Source organism: Corvus brachyrhynchos, unplaced genomic scaffold (assembly GCF_000691975.1).
Source record: "Corvus brachyrhynchos isolate BGI_N302 unplaced genomic scaffold, ASM69197v1 scaffold26, whole genome shotgun sequence".
In the NCBI taxonomy this organism is placed as follows: Eukaryota; Metazoa; Chordata; class Aves; order Passeriformes; family Corvidae; genus Corvus; species Corvus brachyrhynchos.
This window is the reverse complement of record NW_008239324.1, coordinates 13,126,272-13,135,185: the sequence shown is the minus strand read 5'-3', so window position 1 is coordinate 13,135,185 and position 8,914 is coordinate 13,126,272. Positions and strand designations below refer to the sequence as shown.

The window sequence follows — 8,914 nt, the reverse complement described above, 5'->3', positions numbered from 1 at the left end:
GTGGGATCCATGGGAAGGGATGGGGAGAGCACACAGGGTTTGGGTGTTGTAAGAAACACCTTCCTTCTAACAGAGGAATAACCAGGCTCATGGCAGCTGGGCTGCCAGGAGGCCCAGGGAGCAATGGGAATATCTTGAGGATAAGCAAAGCAGGAAAAATCAGAGATCTAACCCAAAGAAAGTCCTCTAAAACAAAGGCAGAGCCAAACTCTTAAGGCCAAAGATCTGCCTGTCCCTTCTCATCAGTAAAGTCAGGCTTCATAAATGAGTATATTGTGACGGGAAATTATTGAAGAGAAAAGCGTAGATGGCTTTTTGTATATATCAAAATTCTTTCTTTCGCCTTGACAGGATCAAGCAAATAATTCCTCAAAAAGTCACAGAGCTATTCAACAGGTGAACAGCTGCCAAGACAATTTGAAAACTCCACATTATGGTCCATCATGTAACTCATGTTTGCTCAGTAAATATTATTCTCTTGGGACATCTCATGCAGAGAAACAGATGCCAGTTGATGACCCAACCTTTTCCTGGTCTTTCACTATTGTTTATGTGAAAGAAATACAGGTAGATATTTATAAATAGAAATTCCTCAAATCTCACCAAAGTGATGTTTCCTTATGTTCTGCTCCTCTTCTGTAATATATCTGAGGTTTTGCTGGTTGAACCCCAGGGAGGGGAGGTGGGGGGAAGAAAGATTGTAGTTAACGTATATGAAACTATCTTGAGGATTTATGGTGTATGAGAAAAGTAAAAACCACAGATTTGTATAATTTTTACTAGAAAAAGATGTATTGAGCTGGCAGCAGCACTAAGATGAAGGGAAATCATGAAATTCTTCATAGTATTATATGAAAATTGTCAAAGTGTTGGGATGCCCTAATCATCCATGAGCCAGCTGAAAATAAAGTGTATTTATACTGGAATTTTTCAGCATCTTTGGACAGTAGCTTAGCTTTCTTGTAAGCTGTAATATTCCACAAAATACTGTTTATTTGATCTTGTCATAGAATACAGTAATAAAAGAACTGTAAATGTATCTTATTTATCAGCATGTCTGCACGTTTGGGTTATCACAGGAGACATGGGTTGTTTTTCCTTGAAGGAACTGAAATGCCTGGTGGATACTTTAGATGAAAACAGAAACAACAAAAAGCACTACAGAGATATTTCTTTTGGTTGTTGAATGTGATGTTTCTTTCCAATTATATCTTATACACAGTTATTAGAATATGGTTTAAGGGGTTTTGTGACAAAAAGAGAATACATCTGAAATGCACACCATTATTAGCAATACCCAGTAATGTTCTGCTGCATGTTAGAATTTATGTAATAAAAATGTTAAACAGCCAGTGATTGGATTTGTTTACAGGATCTAAAGAGGGGAATTGGGAAGAACCCATGAATAACTTGCCTTGGAGGAGTCCTTTCTAACTGGATACAGATGGATTGGACCTGGAAGAAGAGACTGATGCAAAGTGACTGTAAAACATTATTCACTTACATTATTACTTGGAGTATACTGACTATCACGAGGAGGTTTCTTCATGGTCAATCAGTCGTGCCCTGGTATTCAAATATTTTTAACATGACTCATGAAACCTGCTCTTGCAGAAAATGTGGAAAAAAAGGAAAGAAAGCATGGGAAAAAAAACCCCCAAACCTCCCACAATAATCCCTCCCCAGATAGCCAGCATGGAGCCAAATTACCCACCAGAAGGCAGTGGCTGCAGGACCCCACAATGAACACCAGGCAGGAGTGCTCCCAGCCCTGGCCACCCTGGCCCCATGTGTCCCAGGGCTTACTCTGGTGCACCAAGCAGAAACCCTTCCCTGGAAGTCAGTTTTGCTGGAGGCACCTCCCATTTTGAAGGCATCTCCCTCAGGAAGACGAACTAGGAGTGCCCACTGCTCCCTCTTTCAGTCCTCCCTCTGACCATCTATTCTCCTTCCCTGGTATTTTACCCATCAGATAGATCTAATTATGGTCCTAAAACTTAAAGGCACCACCTGGATATTAGTGATCCTGACTTATATAGTTATTTTCCCTGCTATATTTGTAAGCACGAGCCCTCAGGATTTTCATGTCATTGCTATTTCAGTTAAGCAGCTCAAAGTAATTTCCCTGGAACTGATATTAAATTCTATGGCATGAATACCTCCGTGTGTGGATATAAGGATTTGTATACATATTAAGAATTTTTGCAGAACAATTAGCACTTATTAAAATCAATTATCTCTTATAATTGAATGAGAAAACTCTAGAGATTAAATAATGGGGGAGAAAAAGTCTAAAATGGTGAAAACCAGAGGAAAGTGCGTCATTTAATGGCAATGCCTTGCTCCAGAGGAAATAATGACCAAGTTTATCCTCCCAGAAAGAAGGGATCAAACTCTTGGGTGTGCAACAGAATTTAGTAGTAAGTTCTAAAAATCATATTCATTCAGCAATATTTAATGCCTTAATTTACTTCCAATGTACTTTTAGACAGTGAAATCTGTATTTTAAGATTTGACAAGAACCAAAAATGAACAGAATTTTCTACTGGCAGAAGTGTAAAAACTGGTAAGATGAATTAGCACAATTACTGAGTGTATGGTATGTCTCAAAATAAATTTGCAATTACAATTTTATTAATTCAGCATATGCATCTGGTTTGTGTTACCTGACTAGCGATAGAGAGGTTGATGTTAATATCTAATAATTTACTGATTTATTCTTTGAAATGTTTTTGTCTGTTAAGATAGTTATTTCCCAGTGCTAATTATATCATTATCTATAAATAATTTAAATCAAAGCAAGCTTAACAGTACATAAATGTTATACAGCTAGGCCTTCAGTAAAGCTTTATTTTTTCTAAGGCTAAAGATATGGAAGTAGTAAGTTACTCTCAAGAATTCACAAATGTCAATGCCAAAGCTGAATATACAATTTTACCTGTGTCCCTCATGCTGTCATACATCAGTGATGTACCAGTATATTGATTTATATGATTATTACTGCCGGTTTAATAGGTTGCTTTAAAGATATAAAGTACTTTTATATCAATCACTTCTTCAAAAATAAGACTTTCTGAGCTGGAGGTCTCGTGCTGACCTTTCAAAAGAGTGAGGATTACCCACAAGGAGCTTGGTCAAGAAAACTCCATGCTATTGTTTTCTTCTTCTTTTTTTTTTTTTAAACTATATCCTAAATAAGCAAATCACCAGCAAAAAATCTACTGATTAGCTTCTCTCCTCCTTCCTCCACCGTGAAAATATACTGATTAGCTCCACCACACATCCCACTCCAAATAATGCTGCTGCCAGTTTTGATATAAGACTTGCACTTCATTAACATGCAAGACATGTTCTTGGCTTTTTTAAAATTATCATACCTGGGTTATGAAAAATAACTTTTAAAATAATATGCAAAATAAGCTTTTTAACATAAAATTTTCACACCTGCATTCATGAAAATATAAAGTATAAAAGAACCAAAATTAAAAAAAAAAATCAAAACAAGCGAAGAATAAAAAAAAAAAAAAAAAGACAAAAGAGAAAAGAAAACCACACAACCCCTCAAAACCCAAGCAAATGCTACGGCAAAAATGGGCTTTTCTTCTCCCTGGAAAGTACTTCCATGTTGTTCTGGCTTATGCTTAAATGAAAAGAACAGGTCAGGGATAACACAAAGTAATTTAAAGGACTTACACTGCAATACATGGGATTGCCCACAGCTACACCTTGCAATCACCCAGTTCGTATTTTAGGTCCTGACATAAGAGTTCATAGTATTTTACAATTCTATGTTCCATGTCAGTGGCTGACTGTGGAGTTGAATATCAGTCCTATTTAAATCTGCAAGAAAATAGCTGCAGGTGACATAACCTTTCATGTAGTACCACTGTGTACATATACAAATAATTGAGGCTCTTGACCCTGTCTACGCACATACAACTGTAAGTACAAACTTGACATTTTGATACTGCTTGTAGCCTTTCCCGTTGTTATTTTCTGTTTCAATAATCCATTGCAGGTAGAAAAATGAAAGAAGGAAGCATGAATGATTAATGCTGTCAAGGTAAAATAATGTATTTAGAAAAATCTATAAATCTGTTATTTGTGGCATTTTAAAACTCAACACGACACTCTTCGGTGCCATTCAGCCTCTTTTACAGCAGATAAATGTAAACGTTTTGCAGAAACAATGGCAGCACAACCCTTTGAACACTGGTTTTGGCACCAAAAGTTAAAGGGATCGGCTGTAAACTTCTGTGTATAAATGAATATTAAACAGAGATGAATATTCATACAGTATTATTAATATTTAATGTATATGTATGATGAAAAGTGAATGTGAATAAACTGCTGCTCCTATACAAGCTTCTTGCCTTTATCTTCCTGACTGTGTCCACGCATGGATTATGGCCTTATCTCTGGTACTTTTTCCAGTTTGCAATTGTAAAGTGAGTGTTTGGAACAGACTATATTTATATTTCTGAAATATTTAGTGCACCTACCTTGCTGTCAGACAGGACAGCCTCCTTAGCCATTAGATATATTTTAGATATATATGTTCATATAAATATAAAAATATTTTGGTCTATATTTAGTAGTTGACATTAAACATTGAATCAACAATGGGACAGCTGAAGACCTGATGACTGATTTTAGATAGTTTGAATTTTCCTTGGACTATTTTTATCTTTAAAAAAAAAGTGATGGAAGAATAAGTACCACATTTGCCCTCCTTTCTGGGACCAACCTTGCATACAGCCTGGTGCTTTTTTCAGCAAGAATAAAGCTCCATCTCTCCTGAAGCCACTGCAGTCCAGGAGCTGGGCGTGCTCACAATCCCAAGTTACAGTTCCCTGTGGATATCCCAAACATGAGATAAATTATCAATACCACTTGAAATTGAAAGAGATCTTTGCAGAACAGTGCTGATGTTAAATTATATCAGCCCCCCACCAATCTGCACTTTTGCTGTTTTCTTGCACCTCTGAAATGACAGCCAGGCAATCAAGGCAAACGTTAGAGTATAAACAAAATATTCTCTTCTAAAGTAGTGAGGGGCCTTTCATGCTAACAAGATGTTTTCTCACTATGAAGACAAGAGCGTACAACAAAGCCACAGCTATCTGCTAAAATGTCTTGGAGATGTTACATTTGTTAGGTGCTCCAGCAAGTCATTTAAAATTAAAGTTAATTAAATTAATGTGATATTAGCTGAATTGTTTCACTTGATAAATCTGGAAAGCCCAAACTGCGCAGCTCAGGTTTCAGGAGACAAGTGTATTAGCAATGCATGCAAATGATCAGAGTTTGCAGATTCAAAAAATAATTAAAGCAGATCTATATAGCTTGCAGCAAATTTCACCTGAAGTCACAGCAGCTGAAGGGCTTTAAAATGATGCTTATTGCTAGATATTCATGCTGCCCTTGAAGTGTAATTTCAGTTTTAAGAGAAAAGTGTCCATACTTCCCGTTACATTCTGACCCATTTTGCATACATTATTTTAATCCCCACTGTGCTCCTTTGCAGTCAATTAGGACTGTTAGACCCCACCCATACAAAGCCCTTCCCACCTACTATTTGTCACTTTGTAAGATAAGCAGCTTTGAAATTGTTTCCCTACTCAAATGTCTGAAGAAATTATCATCCTTAATTCACGAAGAAATTGGAATGTTACCTAAGTCATGCCAGGTGACAACTGAAAGAAACAAATAGCTTTGCAAATCAAAATAAAATTATTTTACATGCAAAATAAATACATATTGCTGCTGGAAGAAATTAATTTCCTATATAGGAAAAGCTTATATCATGAACTTTTAAATTTCTCTTTCAGAAAAAAAGACTTACTTTTATTTCTGTGATTTCCTCTGCCTTCAGTTTGAAGAGCTGTGTTGCACAGGACAGGTTGCTCCCCATACTGCTGTTACTGTGTGCAGCTGCTATTTAACTTCTCAGGCCAGAAAGTGAAACTCAGAATAATAACTGTCACATATAAGGATAAAAAGCAACATAGGCAAAATTTTTGAATTAAGTTTGCAGTCATAGTTGATTGGAATGCACCTGAACTACAGAAACTTCCTTAAAGATGCTCACTTCATGCAGCCAATGGGGTTTAATAACTTAAAATTAACTAAACTCTTGTAGTATAAAATATAATGGCTCTGTCAGAATCGAAGAGCAGAATGCTAATTTAGGATTTTAAATAATAATTCTGAATAAATGGAAATGTCATTAAAAGGTAGTGGAGTTTTTTTAATTTTAAGTTCATAAAGGGACACCTTGAATTAATACAAGCCATTAAAAATACTCCTAGAGCGAGCAAAGACTTACAAATGTCAAAACCCTGAGTGAGCCAGAAAGAATTTAGCTCACACTTGAAATATTCTGGGTCATAGACATGAACGTGTTCATATTGAAAATACTGTAAAACTCATATGTATGTTTTGCAAATCATAGAGTTCACAGGGAAGCATCCATATTTCTGTGGGCAGTATTTTCTGACAGGCCCCTCCTGGAAATCCACCTCTTGGCACATCAGTGCTTGCCATCATTTCCAGCCATTGGCCACCCTCTGTTCTCTGCACTCGCACTTTCAATATCTACATGAAACTCGTAAGGAGCTCATTCCCTTCCTCACCAGCATCAGTGAACACAGGAACGAGCCCAAGTTTTGGCCAAACCTTTTCCAGTAGTGAGCAGCATGGGTGGCTGGTCCCAAGGGAACATGCTCTGGGAAATGCAGTGTCCCCTGCCAGCTCCTGCAGGTCATGGGAAGCCAGTCCTAAGGGTTCTGAATAAAACATATGACTGAGTTTGTTACAGCTGTAGACAAACTCTTTTCCTAATAGTCAGACTAAAATAAAAAGGAAATAAAATGCCAAAAGTGCCAGCTCAGCAGGGCTGAGCAGTTCCAGCAGCAGAGGTTACCTCACAGCCCTGCTGGCTGGGTTCTGATTAAAGTTCCTGCTCTGAATTGGGTGACACAGTAAGACACTCTGAAAACAGGACTCCTGCTTTGGCAGCAGCACCCAGGACAGCCTTACTTGTGTTCTAGCAAGTCTGGGTTAGAGTTTCAGTCAATATCAAGACTTAAAAATTGAAAAAACTAGACAGAAGTTCAAGATAAATGGATGGTAGAAGCAAGACAGACCACTCAAAACACTGATTTTGCACTGCATCTTCTTTCTTTGGAAGTGTAAAACATTGTCATACCACAGTGATGCTCCCACCAAATATCTGCTGTTGCTTGACCAGAGCCTTTTCACCAGTGCAGCTCTATCGGCCTCTCCCTAATGCACCACCAGGGCTGGGAAAGTGGCCATGAATTATAAACCAGAAGAGGTTATCTTTTAATTGCATAAAGAAGCAAAAAATTCCATTTCATACAGAAATACACACACCTTACATGCAAAATAACTCACTCCCCAAGTGGGAAAACTTCTGAAGCTAATTTCTTGTGACTTTGCATGTCATAATGAGACTTCCTGGCCTAATGAAGTGTGAGCTCCTGCCTGTGCTGTTGGGAGACCTCTCTCACATGTGGATGCTCTGAAGCTGGTCCCTCAGTGGGAACATTCATTTGGATTTCCCTCTCTTACCACCCGCTTGCCTTCACATGGCCTTTGGGAACTTGCTGCTTCTGAGACTTCCCCTCCCCTGTCAGAGATGGAATTGTCATCACAAGCATCGGCATCATCTGGACCAAGGTTTACATTCAGCTACTGGAGCCCAGGACGGCCACGAGTACCTTGCATAAAACATTGCTGAGAATCAAGCTATTATGTCCACTCTATTCCAGTTCTGGCTCTTCCCACAGAACCCCTCTCAGGTCTTCACAGTCCCTGTTCTCACAGTTCAGGCTGTGGGAACACTGACCTGACAATATGCAAATACTTTTTACAATGTTAGCATATGTCAGCATAAATGCTCATGTACACCACAGATTGCTCTCCCCACAATCAGCTTCTCTGGCAAGAGCTAATGAGCCTCCACAGGTTATGTGGTGACAGAGGCTTTTGGAGCAAAAACCTGGAGGACATGAAGAGGACCTCCTGCAATACTGAAGTTTTCCTCTTAAAGCTGAAAGGAAGGGCTTCTTTACTAACTGAGAGGAAAACCTCAGCTTGTGCCACATCCACATCTGAATCCCATTTGTTCCAAAGAAGGAATAGTATTCAGGATTTATGTACAGTAGTGCATTTCAAGTGAAAGTTCAAGCCCACTGTACTGCACAGCATGCATGGATTCTGCTGGACTGAAAGACAGCAGGAAACAAATGCACCCATCTGGCCACATAAATCAATCACTGAAAACTGAAGATACACCCACAGAAGGGAAAAAATGATTAATAGATCTGTGATGTGTAAATTTTTATTTAACTCTAAAATCAGACTAGAAATTGCTTTTTGAAGAACACCATGTCAAGGACATAAGGACTTTGCAATAGTGAGAATCTTCTAAACCTGTCAGAAGAGACAGGATAGATTAAAAGCACACAGTGAATCTGGAAGAAGCAGTGGGAAGGGAGGCCTTGGGTTAGAGAGAAATGGTTTTGCCATTTTCACCTGTACACAGTGGATGTGCCAGCTGGTGCTGGACATCATGGCATGAGGGAGAACAGCCCTGCCTGTGAGACACTCCAGCAGTTTGGTTGAGTGATTCCTGGGGACTAAGCCTCATATTGCTTTTGCTCTATATCCAGTTCTCTCAGTCGATTCAAATCTTCACCACTGTGTTGACGCTGTTGCAGAAGCTGAAGCACCAGAGGCTCTGCTGGCAGCTGAGGATACAGATGTGGGGTGTATTCAGTGCAGGCAGGAAAGCCCCCAAAGATAGGAGAGAGAACAGAGCTCAACATCTCAGTTCAGCACTTTTCTCCCCCTGATCTCACGCTGTTTTTCTGGCAAAGGGTCATAT

The 8,914-nt window shown here is 38.7% G+C and overlaps 1 long non-coding RNA gene across 1 annotated transcript in view; it reads right to left on the bottom strand.

The window, feature by feature from the left end:
* Nucleotides 1-4,752: 4,752 nt before the first annotated feature.
* LOC108448326 overlaps nucleotides 4,753-8,914 on the bottom strand; it is a 6,067-nt gene continuing 1,905 nt past the window's right edge. The window contains exons 3-4 of the long non-coding RNA XR_001864178.1: nucleotides 5,846-5,980; nucleotides 4,753-4,853 (exon numbers count right to left, since the gene is read on the bottom strand). This is a non-coding gene — a long non-coding RNA (uncharacterized LOC108448326). The remainder of the gene's footprint in view (nucleotides 4,854-5,845; nucleotides 5,981-8,914) is intronic.